The following is a 15951-nucleotide window of genomic DNA, read 5'->3' on the forward strand; positions in this document are numbered from 1 at the left end:
TGCGTGTTTGGCGCCGTGCAGGTGAGCGCCACAATCAGGACTGCATACGACCGAGGCACACAGGGCCAACACCCGGCATCATGGGAGCGATCTCCTACACTGGCCGTTCACCACTGGTGATCGTCGAGGGGACACTGAATAGTGCACGGTACATCCAAACCGTCATCGAAGCCATCGTTCTACCATTCCTAGACCGGCAAGGGAACTTGCTGTTCCAACAGGACAATGCACGTCCGCATGTATCCCGTACCACCCAACGTGCTCTAGAAGGTGTAAGTCAACTACCCTGGCCAGCAAGATCTCCGGATCTGTCCCCCATTGAGCATGTTTGGGACTGGATGAAGCGTCGTCTCACGCGGTCTGCACGTCCGGCACGAACGCTGGTCCAACTGAGGCGCCAGGTTAAAATGGCATGGCAAGCCGTTCCACAGGACTACATCCAGCATCTCTACGATAGTCATCATGGGAGAACAGCAGCCTGCATTGCTGCGAAAGGTGGATATACACTGTACTAGTGCCGACAATGTGCATGCTCTGTTGCCTGTGTCTATGTGCCTGTGGTTCTGTCAGTGTGATCATGTGATGTATCTGACCCCAGGAAAGTGTCAATAAAGTTTCCCCTTCCTGGGACAATGAATTCACGGTGTTCTTATTTCAGTTTCCAGGAGTGTATCTCCAACGACCATCCCGTGTTCGAAGCCTATCAGTTCCCGTCTAGTGGCCATAATCGCATCGGAAACCTTTTAGCATTAATAGCCTAACTACAAATGACAGTTAAGCCAAAGCACTGACCTTTTATACCTTGTGTAGGCGATACTACAGCTTTCTATATAGAAGGATACAGCTATCCTGTAATGTAGTCACCTCAGTGTGTAACGTAAACCATTGACAGAACTTACTCCAGTATTTACATACGTTCACTATGATGAGTAAGTAGTTGCTAACCATCGATGCTCTCTAAACTGTGTTCTCCGAAGTGTGCATTTCACGCTTATTGACGAATACTCACACGATCCGGTTCCATCTCCTCATATTATACAGTGCGAACAATATTAAGCAGAGAACGGTCGCTCCACTTTCGACAATCGTGAACTTAAAACAGTGGTGAACTCCGCCGAGAATGATTCACGGATGAATGTGTATCGTCTCTCGTGGTAGGGCTAACAACACTCATGTGGAAAGCAGTTGTTTCTTATGAAACCAGGGCCAGTTCGAGAACATTTTTTCACACAAGAGACTTATCATCTGGCGACTGTCCCCTTTTCCATCGTACATTTTCACCAATGTCAATTTGCAATACTATCTGTGAGACACTGTATACAAACCTTACATTCAGGCGTCCCTTCCGCCCCAAGTGGCTGCCGCTAAAATTTGCGAAACGGCCTGTATAGAAATCTTACAGTTGTGACACCTCTGGCGCCCCTACCATCTTGGGGCCACAAGAGATAACCTGCACTATACAAACGCAAGCAGTTTATAGGCAAGTGACTTTGTACAGCCTGAAATATACATCTGCTACGATTTGATGTTTGTCTCAAGACATGCGGTTTGAGATGCTGCACACTGTATAATTGGGACATTTGAGGGTCTGGGACATCCTGTAAGTGCGCACAGAGTAAGAGCAATTGGCGCTGGACAACTAGCTACAAAGGTCCCGGTTTATAATTGACAATACGATTTTAGAAGAATTCGGAATGCTGTTACCAAGTGCACATCATGCATTTCTACAGGTCATTCTAGGCCACTGGTTGCCAAGCTGTCTTAGACCATTACCCCTGAGTGCAATCAGACTTGTAGTAACCCCCACCCCCATCCCTTCCGAATGTTGTCACCAACATTAGCACCCGCTAAACTGTAGAGTATAAGACTTTTCTTGGAACACTTTCATTTGTGTATGTGAATGTGGTAGAATGAATGATGAAGCAATCTACAGTGCGTTGCAATTGCTACCCACAACTCCTTCTTAGAAAAGAAAGCTAACGATTCACAGTGAGGGTTGACCCTTGCTGGAAAACATGCTACTCCTGATTTACTCCTCTCCATTGCGGTACTTGCTTGACCTGCATACTACAACCCCCACTGAAAATCAAATAAGCTCAATTGTGTGCACTATATTTACTGTTTGTGAATCATTTGATTGTCCTTACTTCTGAAATGGCACAAATTGGACTACTTCGGGCTGTTAATGCCTTTTATATAACTAGCCAACTAATAATAATAATAATAATAATAATAATAAATAATAATATTGTGTACAGCTTTATATAGTTACTGCTGTGTCGTGCAGTCAATTAATTCATTTTTCTGTTTTGAAGCGAGTAGTGAAGCAGTTTCTTGACGACTGCATGTACTATCTACAACTTGGAGAAGATATTTTCTTGAGATGTTTAGCACTTGTACGTATATGTCTCACTTTTATCATCAGCAGCGTACAGGACAAAGCACAACACGTCTGTGTAATTGGTGGGGTATGTGAGGAACCTGTAACCTCTACCTGGTTAAAGCTACTAACTCAGAAAAAGTAATTATTGGTAACTTGTATAATCAGTATTAAATTCTTACAAACTGTGATAACAGTAGTGATGTTTTGAAAATAATTTTGTTTTATGACTACAATAGAATCGTTTACTTTTACCCTTCAGAAAATTTCATTTTCTCTCTCAGGGGCTAAATACTCCCAAATTGGGAACCACAGTCCTAGGCGCTACCTCTGCACCAAACGTGTTAGTGGCGATAGGACGTCAGGGTTTAATAGGCTATCGACGACCAACCCGCTATAGACGGAGAGGAAAGTTGTTGTGGTCTATTCCAGATTACACGACTGCGTTCGTAACATCTATCAATCACTCTTCCAAGAAACGTTAAGATACACGTCATATTTTAATAGCCTGCGATTTTTGCACTCAGTTCCTGCCTTCATCAACGTATTGTTAATCTCATGCTTGTCTCTTTTATATTCATACACGTACTGTAACCAAATTCGTCGATAATTTCGTTTACATAATTTTTTCTTTCTCTACGCTTGCAATCTTTCCCCTTTACTGCTCTTTCCAGGGACAATGCATATCTCGCTAACCTATCCTCTATTGTGACGCAAGTTTTGCTTTTTCCCTTAGTATATCATTTAAATTGCTTTATTATGGCAATTTAATTGTTGAGTTCATTTTCAAACACCACATAGCAGGTAATTTTTCGCAGGTTTCCTCGCTGCACAGATAACACTTTAATATAATACGGTGCTCCTGACGTGGAGTTCGGTAACTGCTTCATTTCACTAATAGATTTTTCCCCCATTTAATGTTTATTTTGTCGCATTTCCCTGTGTGCTTTTTATAAGTTCAGGAAATGTATTCGCAACTGCGAATATGAACCACCATCGGCTGTATATTGGAATGACAACAATGGCAGTCTGTGCCGGACCGATATTCGAACCTGGATTTTCCGCTTCATGCGAGCTGTCGCCTTAACAGCTTCGGCTGTCTGTGCACGAAGCACTGTCAGACACAAACTTCCGTATGTTATCATCCATGTGTCTCAAATTGCACTAATACATTACGTATATTTCATCCTGGAAGGATGTATTTGACAGTCGGGGGTCTGGTATTGGCGAATAAATACGAAGCAGCAGTACTTGTGTTATTAAGAAGTACAATACAATATTCTGTCGGAGATGCGTGCTGCTATTTCGTATTTGATGTGTTCCTTGCATGAGCGACACAGTTAAATCTTTGTTCCTTGAAAGCAAAATACTTTTACACTTCTTCTACAACATCTTTCATAGTTTTGATATTTAACCATTCATTAATGTTTCGTACTCTTCTATTGCCCTTTCTTAGTTTCATCTTTCTTTCATTTATTTCTAAAGTAAATTTAAATTTTCTAATAATTATGTAGTCTGTTTGTTTCAAACATTTCTTTAATTTTCGTATTTATGAATCGGTATCATGTCTGTTATCCCTCGTTTACCCCAATTGTGTGTGCTGCTCTTAAGATACTAGCCACTGTTTTCGGAGATAATTCATCAGAAATTAAATATTCTCATATTTAATTTGTTGTTTTGAATGAGATCTTTTGAATAAGCTCTTTTTTTTAATTCGAGAGTGTTTTGCTCACTATATAATGAAACCGAGTTCAATAGTTTAATGTGTAAAAAAACAAGACAAATAAATTAATTATATTTATTTATTCATGGTGAATTACATGTATATACAAATAAATAAGGTGCAAAAGCACAATTAATTTACTCTCATCCCATACCATCTCTGTGCGCAAATTCTTCTTTGGTTACAAAAATACTCCTCTTTGGTGTGTTCCTCCTCGAACCTGCTCTCAAGACCAGCCACGGGAGATACGCAGTCCAGATTTATTTGAAACAGTTCAGTGCCAGTCCACCGCCTTCGACGAAGGACAGCTCTGCTTCTCCCGGTGCAGCTCGTCTGGAACGTAAGTCGCCGGCGGTCTGGAAGTTCGTTCCTCCTGGAAACAAGAAATGATGTCTGTGTTGTACGAGAAAAATTACTCTTTACGGGTATTTTCAGAGAAACGTTAAAGGTATCGTGTAGCATGATGTGATACTCAATATAGATATTGGCAAAAAAAATCTGTCCAGGCAATTCCAAGACCGTATCAGATTCTCTACAGTAGTTCCTTGGAATAGCCAGAACATACAGAAAGAAGGGAGCAGTGGACTTCAGTTTACATATGTGGATATAGAGGATTTAATAAAATATCTTTTATTTATTATCTTATAATATATATATATATATATATATATATATATATATATATATATATATATATATATATATATTGTGTGTGTGTGTGTGTGTGTGTGTGTGTGTGTGGATGTAGAGGATTTAATAAAATATATTTTATTTACTTACCAAAACATGCTACAGTTTAGATTCTATGTTTGCATGCAGTAATGTTCGTCTATTATGCTTTTGACCAATGGTGAAAGCAACGTATGATCTAACGGCAAAAAGAAATTTTTTATATGGTATAAATAAAATTCAACAATTTCCACAGATTTTCTTTACGTATGCTGTGAAACCCTGCTTCTTGGAAATTTCATCGCTGTACGTCAACGGAAAGTACCCTATATGTTTTGATGAGTGAGTTTGCTAGTATCAGAATATGTGGCATAACTGGCCGTATCTTTTGATTGCATATACTTAGAATCTTACATTTTTTACACCGCCAAGGGATCATACCCCTTATTGACATAAACTTGAAATTGATACACCAACATATTCACTACAAAAAGGACAGACAAACAGGTAGACGAATAAAAAAAGAACAAAAAATATTTTTTCGTGCTATACAATTACAAACAAGTGGTTCCTGAAGAGGGGCAGCAGCCTTTTCAGTAGTTGCAGGGGCAACAGTCTGGATGATTGATCTGGCCGTGTAACATTAACCAAAACGGCCTTGCTGTGCTGGTACTGCGAAGGGCTGAAAGCAAGGGGCAACTACAGCCGTAATTTTTCCCGAGGACATGCAGCTTTACTGTATGATTAAATGATGATGGCGTCCTCTTGGGTAAAATATTCCGGAGGTAAAATAGTCCCCCATTCAGATCTCCGGGCGGGGACTACTCAAGAGGACGTCGTTATCAGGAGAAAGAAAACTGGCGTTCTACGGATCGGAGCGTGGAATGTCAGATCCCTTAATCGGGCAGGTAGGTTAGAAAATTTAAAAAGGGAAATGGATAGGTTAAAGTTAGATATAGTGGGAATTAGTGAAGTTCGGTGGCAGGAGGAACAAGACTTTTGGTCTGGTGATTACAGGGTTATAAATACAAAATCAAATAGGGGTAATGCAGGGGTAGGTTTAATAATGAATAAAAAAATAGGAGTGCGTGTTAGCTACTACAAACAGCATAGTGAACGCATTATTGTGGCCAAGATAGACACAAAGCCCATGCCTACTACAGTAGTACAAGTTTATATGCCAACTAGCTCTGCAGATGATGAAGAAATAGATGAAATGTATGACGAGATAAAAGAAATTATTCAGGTAGTGAAGGAAGACGAAAATTTAATAGTCATGGGTGACTGGAATTCGTCAGTAGGAAAAGGGAGAGAAGGAAACATAGTAGGTGAATATGGATTGGGGGGAAGAAATGAAAGAGGAAGCCGCCTTGTAGAATTTTGCACAGAGCATAACTTAATCATAGCTAATACTTGGTTCAAGAATCATAAAAGAAGGTTGTATACCTGGAAGAATCCTGGAGATACTAAAAGGTATCGGATAGATTATATAATGGTAAGACAGAGATTTTGGAACCAGGTTTTAAATTGTAAGACATTTCCAGGGGAAGATGTGGATTCTGACCACAATCTATTGGTTATGAACTGCAGATTGAAACTGAAGAAACTGCAAAAAGGTGGGAATTTAAGGAGATGGGACCTGGATAAACTGAAAGAACCAGAGGTTGTACAGAGTTTCAGGGAGAGCATAAGGGAACAATTGACAGGAATGGGGGAATGAAATACAGTAGAAGAAGAATGGGTACCTCTGAGGGATGAAGTAGTGAAGGCAGCAGAGGACCAAGTAGGTAAAAAGATGAGGGGTAGTAGAAATCCTTGGGTAACAGAAGAAATATCGAATTTAATTGATGAAAGGAGAAAATATAAAAATGCAGTAAATGAAGCAGGCAAAAAGGAATACAAACGTCTCAAAAATGAGATCGACAGGAAGTGCAAAATGGCTAAGCAGGGATGGCTAGAGGACAAATGTAAGGATGTAGAGGCTTCTCTCACTAGGGGTAAGATAGATAATGCCTACAGGAAAATTAAAGAGACCTTTGGAGAGAGGAGAACCACTTGTACGAATATCAAGAGCTCAGATGGCAACCCAGTTCTAAGCAAAGAAGGGAAGGCAGAAAGGTGGAAGGAGTATATAGAGGGTTTATACAAGGGCGATGTACTTGAGGACAATATTATGGAAATGGAAGAGGATGTAGATGAAGACGAAATGGGAGAACTGGTAGAAGCCGACCTCGGGGAAGATCAGTTTGGATTCCGTAGAAATGTTGGAACACGTGAGGCAATACTAACCTTACGACTTATCTTAGAAGAAAGATTAAGAAAAGGCAAACCTACGTTTCTAGCATTTGTAGACTTAGAGAAAGCTTTTGACAATGTTAACTGGAATACTCTCTTTCAAATTCTGATGGTGGCAGGAGTAAAATACAGAGAGCGAAAGGCTATTTACAATTTGTACAGAAAGCAGATAGCAGTTATAAGAGTCGAGGGGCATGAAAGGGAAGCAGTGTTTGGGAAAGGAGTGAGACAGGGTTGTAGCCTCTCCCCGATGTTATTCAATCTGTATATTGAGCAAGCAGTAAAGGAAAAAAAAAGAAAAATTCGGAGTAGGTATTAAAATTCATGGAGAAGAAGTAAAAACTTTGAGGTTCGCCGAAGACATTGTAATTCTGTCAGAGACAGCAAAGGACTTGGAAGAGCAGTTGAACGGAATGGACAGTGTCTTGAACGGAGGATATAAGATGAACATCAACAAAATCAAAACTAGGATAATGGAATGTAGTCAAATTAAATCGGGTGATGCTGAGGGAATTATATTAGGAAATGAGACACTTAAAGTAGTAAAGGAGTTTTGCTATTTAGGGAGTAAAATAACTGATGATGGTCGAAGTAGAGAGGATATAAAATGTTGACTTGCAATGGCAAGGAAATCGTTTCTGAAGAAGAGAAATTTGTTAACATCGAGTATAGATTTAAGTGTCAGGAAGTCGTTTCTGAAAGTATTTGTATGGAGTGTAGCCATGTATGGAAGTGAAACATGGACGATAACTAGTTTGTACAAGAAGATAATAGAAGCTTTCGAAATGTGGTGCTACAGAAGAATGTTGAAGATAAGGTGGGTAGATCACGTAACTAATGAGGAGGTATTGAATAGGATTGGGGAGAAGAGAAGTTTGTGGCACAACTTGACTAGAAGAAGGGATCGGTTGGTAGGGCATCTTTTGAGGCATCAATGGATCACAAATTTAGCATTGGAGGGCACCGTGGAGGGTAAAAATCGTAGAGGGAGACCAAGAGATGAATACACTAAGCAGATTCGGAAGGATGTATGTTGCAGTAGTTACTGGGAGATGAAGAAGCTTGCACAGGATAGAGTAGCATGGAGAGCTGCATCAAACCAGTCTCAGGACTGAAGACCACAACAACACAACAACAATTACGAATTAACAATTTTCGGATTATTTTTCTTTACCTGCAGTGTGGAACATAGCTTCTTCCTAGTTCCATGATTCCAGGTCAAGGGGAATTACCCTGTGGGGTTTGATGAGTTGGTTCAGCTGGTGTCAAAATATGTGACATAAATGGCCAAGTATCATGACTGAAGTGTCTTAGAAGCATAAATATTTTACAGCGCTAAGTGATCATAGACTTTAGTAAGTAAAATAGCTCTGAACTTCATACGCCAACCTGTTCCAGAGAAGGATTCGTGACAAACGAACAGTCATACAGATGAATAAAAAATGGTAGCAAAATGTTCCTTTCGTATAATATAATTACAAATTAACAAATTTCTGATTTTTTCCCGTTATTTGTAGCTTGAAACTGTGTGTCGTGCGAAATTTCATGTTTCTAGGTCAACGAGAAGTACCCTATTGATTTACTGAGTGAGTGTGCGATTATCAAAATGTGTGACATAAATGGCCGAATAATTTGATTACACTGACTGAGAAAGTTATAATTTTCATACCCCGAAAGAACCATGGACATTAATAGGTGACATTAATCTGAACTTGACGTGTCTAACCGATCGTGAGAAAAATGTTATTTAACAGATAGACGGAAAACGGAGAACAAAGCGGTCCTGTAAGGGTTCTGTTTTTACAGACTGAGGCACAGAACCCTAAAACCTAGAAAGTTTGGATCGTTCAAGCCGCAGAGAATCGGCAGAAAATTGTTTACCAACAGTATTATTTTCGTGTGGTAAAAGCTTCATCAATTAGCACCCGTTAACTAGCTCGTGCAGTGCATACTTCCAACAATACATTGTGGATAGTGCTGGGAAAGCAGTAGTTAAATACTTCAGATAAAAAGAACCGTGTGCAGACATTGGGACGAAATATTTTTGAACCCACTGTTCAGTTATCTGAATTGATTACGTTGTAATGTATGCACTGAGACCAAAAGCCGTCCTCAACGGGACTGTTTCTGGTTGTGCAGCACCGCAGATGTGGTTGCCATCGCGCTTGGTGCATGCTTGGGAAGAAGCTGTTTTGCGACCGCAGCGCACTCCAACGGCAGCTGTCAGAAATATCTGGATCGCGAATAACACAAATTTCATTGTGAAAAGGGACGCGAGTACACATAAACAAATCGACGAAAACGTTCATAGAAACTTCAATGTCCGTTAATATCGTACAGAGCAAAAAGACAAGTTCCTCGCCCATTCAGTAAGGACCTCAGTCTTTAACACTTCCATTACAAATACTGCGATACAAATTTACAATAGTCTTCGACACCAGACAAAATTGTACATCACTCTGACTTTTTATTAAAACCCTAAGGTCATTCTCATTAGATCACTGGTTGTGTCCAGTATAATAATTTTTAGATCATGTGGATTCCGATAATTTAAACAACAAAGTGCAAAATATTCTACTGCAAGTAGCGCAATTTCTTTTGTAAATAAAGCAAACAAAAAAAATAATGCTTGCTGCAACCTTACTGCTAAATCTTTTGTTCTTCATGAAAGTGTGTGTATATGTGTATATGTATCAGGCAGTGACGTAGGAAACACTCTTGCTGTCCATTAGTTCATGTTTCTTGGTATGTTCAAAAAATCTAATAAATACAGCCATGTACATACAGAACATACTTCTATAAATTAATTAGTAACTCTAGAATCTTTCAGAAAACGTGAAACTGAATCAGTGTTTACAGACAGCAGTATGCAAACCAGCTATACCTCAGATCCTTGCGACCTTATGCACAACACACAGCGAACTGATGTCACGTAAATATTTGATGTTGCGTTATCTTGAATCCTTTAATCCCCGATATTTCAGTGACTGCCTTTTAATTACAACAAATCGTACCATGAACGACTCGTTTTTGGCTAATTTTAAATAAACACGAAAATTCTTTAAATACCAATAGGACGTTTCCGGTAATTCTATCATAACAAATCGTACCAATGACGACGTATTTTCGAAAAATCTTCCGTGTGCTGGCTTTTTGAAATAGTTTTGAAATAGTTATAACACAAAAACCAACTGCGGGCTTCAGCTGTGAATGATGTAATCCAGTTTGTCGTCTCCTAAGTCTTGCTTCTAAGGTAGAAAGGAATCTTGCGTATCATTCACCATTTGCTTCCCCACAATGCATAAATCTGGCGTGTCTTACTCAGAGTTTCACGCTTCGGAATGCTCTGGAACGTCAAATTACACGTTGCGACATTACAATACTCAACCAGCTCGTCGTCCAATGATGTTTTCACGTCCCGTGTGAGTACGGCATAAAGGTCATCACTCTGAACAATTTCTGGATGGGCTTATGTTTCTGCAATAAGTTGTAAGTCGTTTACGTCAAAAAGAAAAAAAAGGGAAAACTATTTATTCATTTCTGTCCAATAGTTCTGTATCTCAAAATACTCAGTTTAGGATCCTGTACGGTAATTTTGACGATAAAGTTTTGGGGCAGGTAAGCAAAATTCGAGTTGAACACAACATGGTGGCCACTCCCCGCAGTTTTCTCTGAAGTAGCAAAATGACATGAACTGGCTCTGAGATTTCTTAGATGTCTTCTACTGGACTTCATCGTCGTCGATAGCATTGTAATTTACAAAGTGCTTTACACTTGCTGTATCGCAACTGCTGACAGATTTACTGCACCAGAAAATTACAGCAGAAACGGCTTCGACACGGAAAAACAAGTTGCTCATCCAGTGAGTATCGAATTTCAGAGGCTTATCACTCGCGTTGTACACACAACATGCAGGTGGACTGATGATAACACTGCACTTGACATGAGATTTAGATCGTTGTTTTCAATGGCTGCAGGAGTTTCCTATCATGAAGTTCACTGGCACTCTACCGACCAGCAGCGTTTGAAACATTACTGGATACGATATTATATTTTATTCGAGAGCTTTCACATACATCTGTAAAAAAATTTCGCCACGTAGCAACTAAATAACACGTCTAGTTTGCCTACTGATTTGTCGGCATTAGAAGTCCATTTTCAGTGCAGCTAAAATAGCACAAAAGAAAAATTTATTACGTTCAAAGATAAGAAAGCTAAAAAGTGGACTAAAAAACCACAGAGATTTACGTCGTTCATCTGGGGCTGTACAGTTGTGCATCAACTTGTTGCCCGAACAACATCCTATCTGCAGTCATCAAAAATAGTCCTTTATACACAATTACGACAGCAACTGTGATCCCAGGGCATGCTGCCTCAAGTTCCTTTGCACTAGTGTTTACTAATACGTTATTATTTAAAAAAATAATGATTTTACCAAGTACTGAATGTGTGGCCAACAGTTTCTGATTGTCTCATTTGCACTGGAACATTTTATTTACAGCTTTGAGAGACATACGAGTAACCAACAACTGCTCATTGTTAGTACAACCCATCTGGCGATCAGAGCGGAAGATCACGCTTACTCAAGTAACCTAGTCAACGCCTCCAATATGAACAGTCGTCTACAAGGCGACTAAGGATCTACGAGTACATTTTCTTCTTAAAGCCCAGCCCTGACCACAGAGCTGAAAACGATCAGAAGCAACGGACTCTTAAGTGTTCCTTGCAATCGCAATGCTGCCCGCGAGGGACTGGTTCTGAATAATCAGAAAAAGTCTGTAAGACCTGTAAGGGTTTTGCAGGGGAGATTGTGCTGAGAAATAACTGTTAATAAAAAAAGAAAATGGAAATATTGCGCCGTTCCCGAGTTACTTAGCACTGAAATTAGGCAATGAGGTCGTCGCGCGGGCGAATTCAAGCAGCCCGCCAGAGAGTGTTGTCAAACATTTTCTACGTTTCATGAAAAAATAAAACACCTACAGCCGTCCTTATGATTTTTTTTTGTTGCTACCGGTTTCAAAGCTTCAGTGCGTCATCTTCACGCTGTTTTAGATGCGGTACAGGTTGATAAGAGCCCCATACTTAACACACCAGTTGCCAGCATTACTGGATTCGCAGATAATGTGTCAGCACTCCAACCATCAACTCAAACTGGTAGCAACAAAAATAAAATAAAATCATAAGGACGGCTGTAGGTGTTTTATTTTGTCACGATAGTACGCGGCCGTCGTCCCTGAGACCTCCTGCCAAAAGGATGGACATACAAAAGTTTTTCTACGTTTGGTTTTCTCAAACCGAAAACCGAACTAACGTAGCTTTTGCTCTCCTAGCTTAAGTTTAACGCTCACGAAAAGGACACATTTTAATTGGTAAAGAGCAACTGAACAAGTTTGTAACTCAAGAACCCACAAATACCTGTGCATTATCGCATTTTAGCGCGCGCAAGTACATGAATTTGCGAGCCAAACAACCTGATTGGCTAACCTCAATGCTAAATAACTCCAAAACTAGGCAATGTATCAATTTTGTTGAATTTTTTTCTCAACGTATATCTCCCAGCACAATCTGCTCTGGAAAATCCTCACAAGCTTTTCACACTGTTTCTGACCACCCTGTATATATACCTTTCCTAAGATCCGTGAGGCGCATTTTTCTGGTGTTTTGACAAATATTTGTGATTTCGTGTTTGCTATGTATTGATTCAGTCAGTCTAATCAAATACTGGTCATTATGTCTATAATCCGACGTGTAATGTAGAGAGGAAGTGTTGGTTTGTTTCCCATTACAAACAAAACGATTTTTTAAACGGATTTTTACGTGATAATTCCATAGAGTGGTCTCTAATTAGTCTAGTCCGATCTTCATGTTATCGACAGGTGTTAACGGGAGCAGTAAAACGCAAAGAAAACCATTACTCTCGTAGTGATAGCACCGCTCTGGCCTATGCTGAGTGCTAGCGCCAAGCAGTAGCGCTACCCAGTCGATGCTGGAGTACTGGTTGTTCTTCGTCTATTGCTGCACCTACTAATACACAGCGATACAACGAATATCACACTAGACTAATTTTAGACCGTTCTATGGAATGGACACGCAAACTTCCGCTGTAAAAACCATTTTGTATAACGGAAAACAAACCGACGCTTTCGCCGGCCGAAGTGGCCGTGCGGTTAAAGGCGCTGCAGCCTGGAACCGCAAGACCGCTACAGTCGCAGGTTCGAATCCTGCCTCGGGCATGGATGTTTGTGATTTCCTTAGGTTAGTTAGGTTTAACTAGTTCTAAGTTCTAGGGGACTAATGACCTCAGCAGTTGAGTCCCATAGTGCTCAGAGCCATTTGAACCATTTGAAACCGACGCTTTCCATCGATGCTGGGCCTCTCATGGAAGACGTCGTTAGCACTATTTGTTGGGGCTGAATCCAGTTGCACATTGCAAAAACGAAATAGCAAATATTCGCCGAAACACCAGAGGAAATGCGCCTGACGACTTTTAAGAGAAATACCCTAAACTAAACTCCTCCTGCAGGGCCATGAGGGTACCGACTGGCCGCCGTGTCATCCTCAGTTCAAAGGCGTCACTGGATGCGGACATGGAGGGGCATGTCGTCAGCACACTGCTCTCCTGGCCGTATGTCAGTTTTCGAGACCAGAGCCGCTACATCTCAATCAAGTAGCTCCTCAGTTTCCCTCATAAGGGCTGAATGCACCCCGCTTGCCAACAACGCTCGGCAGACCGGATGGTCACCCATCCAAGTGCTAGCCCAGCCCGGCAGCGGTTAACTTCGGTGATCTGACGGGAACCGGTGTTACCACTGGGGCAATGCCGTTGGCAACAGAGACACCCTCCATATTGTAAATAACGTTAGACTAGGTCAAACTGAAAGAAGACACGAAAGCATTTCAGAGGCTTCCTGCTAGATTCATTACCGATAGAATGTATCAACAGAAATGTTCTGTGAAGTGGAAATCCCTGGAGGGAAGAAGACATTCTACTCGCGAATCACAATTGCGACATACTGCAGAACAACGTTACTGCCACTAACATACGTCTCACCTATGAAAAGTCATTAAGAGAAATGGGAGCTCCTACGGAAGCATACACAGATGTTTTTTCCTCGCTCCATTTTCGATGGGTTCAGGAAACGCATTGGCTAGCAGTATTACGAAGTACCTCGTCAACACACTGTATGGTGTCTTGCAGAGCATAATTGTGTATACTGATGTAGGTACATACATACTAGTCGCTGACAAGAGTGATACACAAAAGAATGGAAAAGATAATTCAATTTCTGTCGCATTACGGCCTGCTTCGCTCTACGAAAAGTAATGGCACCACAGAGTTATAATTAATCTTCTCAGTTTACAAGCCGTATCATTTCGAACCACTCGAGCTCTCGACAACTGTCTCCTCCATCCGAGCGGTCTCAGGCGCTGCAGTCATGGACTGTGCGGCTGGTCCCGGCGGAGGTTCCAGTCCTCCCTCGGGCATGGGTGTGTGTGTTTGTCCGTAGGATAATTTAGGTCAAGTAGTGTGGAAGCTTAGGGACTATGACCTTAGCAGTTAAGTCCCACAAGATTTCACACACATTTGAACATTTTTTTTGTCTCCTCCATCATCATCATCAGGAATTGAAATCACTGACTGCCAGGCTGGCATGGTGTTCTGTTTAAGACTCCGAGGACACACCACGAAGGTAGTACTGAAGTTGCGCTTCCTAAAATGGCTCTGAGCACTATGCGACTTAACATCTATGGTCATCAGTCCCCTAGAACTTAGAACTACTTAAACCTAACTAACCTAAGGACATCACACAACACCCAGTCATCACGAGGCAGGGAAAATCCCTGACCCCGCCGGGAATCGAACCCGGGAACCCGGGCGTGGGAAGCGACAACGCTACCGCACGACCACGAGCTGCGGACAGTTGCGCTTCCTAGTAACTATACTTGTATTTCATAGGTTTTCAAGGTAATTTTAGTAACGAATGATTGTCCTCCTTCCGATTCGCTCAGCTAGTCCGTAGTTTCATCCTATCAACTTGTGATACTCTTCTAATCTGTTTGTCATAAGAACAGAAAGCTTTGTTTCTCATTAAAGCTACTACTGGAGCGCTGAAACTGCGCTTGACTTTGATAACAGTAGAGTAGTCCACGAGCCTCCAACTGGGACAAATAGCGACCATCCATTCTTTGGTTTGTTTGCATATTAAAAGTACGCTCCAGCACACGCTCATATTTTAATTAAGTCGTCTAAAATTTGCTATATTATTCTAATGGATATGCATTCATCATGAAGACGATTAACTTTCAGCTACTCTTCAGTGGTCAGAGAATTCGTAAAATCTTTTTCGTAGCTTAGTGTATGAACTGCAAGCACGGTGATAACAGACGTGAGCGGGACTCGAACCTCGACCATTGCATTTCGCAGGCAAGTCGTGTACCGAATCACTTATCCAGCCACGACTCACCACTCGCCCTCACGGCTATACATCCGCCAGTACCTCATTTCCTACCTTCCGGTACCAGAACTCCTGGAGGAATGGATAAAGCGGAGAAATGACTTCGCCACGGCGTGTTAGAGTGTTCCCGTGCTTGAGCTTGGGATCTATGCCATTTGCGAGCAAGTGCTCTAGCGTCTAATGCATCCAAGCACGTCTGACGACGCTCGCATGAAGCTGGGTAACTGGATAGCTCAATCGATGAGCAGCTGGCCGCGAACAGCAGAGCCAAGGTTCGGGTCCCAGTCCGGCAGACGGTTTTAACTGCCAGGAAGTTTCAAATCGGAGCACACTATGCTGCAGAGTGAAATTTCGTTTTGTTTCACGATGTCGTTTAGATGTTCAAATGTTCAAATGTGTGTGAAGTCTTATGGGACTTAACTGCTAAG

General features: G+C 41.2%; 1 protein-coding gene and 1 pseudogene across 1 annotated transcript in view; both read right to left on the bottom strand.

The window, feature by feature from the left end:
• Positions 1 to 4164: 4164 nt before the first annotated feature.
• LOC126235131 (guanylate cyclase 32E) overlaps positions 4165 to 15951 on the bottom strand; it is a 954039-nt gene continuing 942252 nt past the window's right edge. The window contains exon 25 of the mRNA XM_049943867.1: positions 4165 to 4476. The gene's annotated coding sequence lies outside the window, so the exon portion shown is untranslated. The remainder of the gene's footprint in view (positions 4477 to 15951) is intronic.
• On the bottom strand, positions 13778 to 13895 carry LOC126203287 (5S ribosomal RNA; annotated as a pseudogene).

The sequence above is a fragment of the Schistocerca nitens genome, chromosome 1, assembly GCF_023898315.1.
Source record: "Schistocerca nitens isolate TAMUIC-IGC-003100 chromosome 1, iqSchNite1.1, whole genome shotgun sequence".
In the NCBI taxonomy this organism is placed as follows: domain Eukaryota; kingdom Metazoa; phylum Arthropoda; class Insecta; order Orthoptera; family Acrididae; genus Schistocerca; species Schistocerca nitens.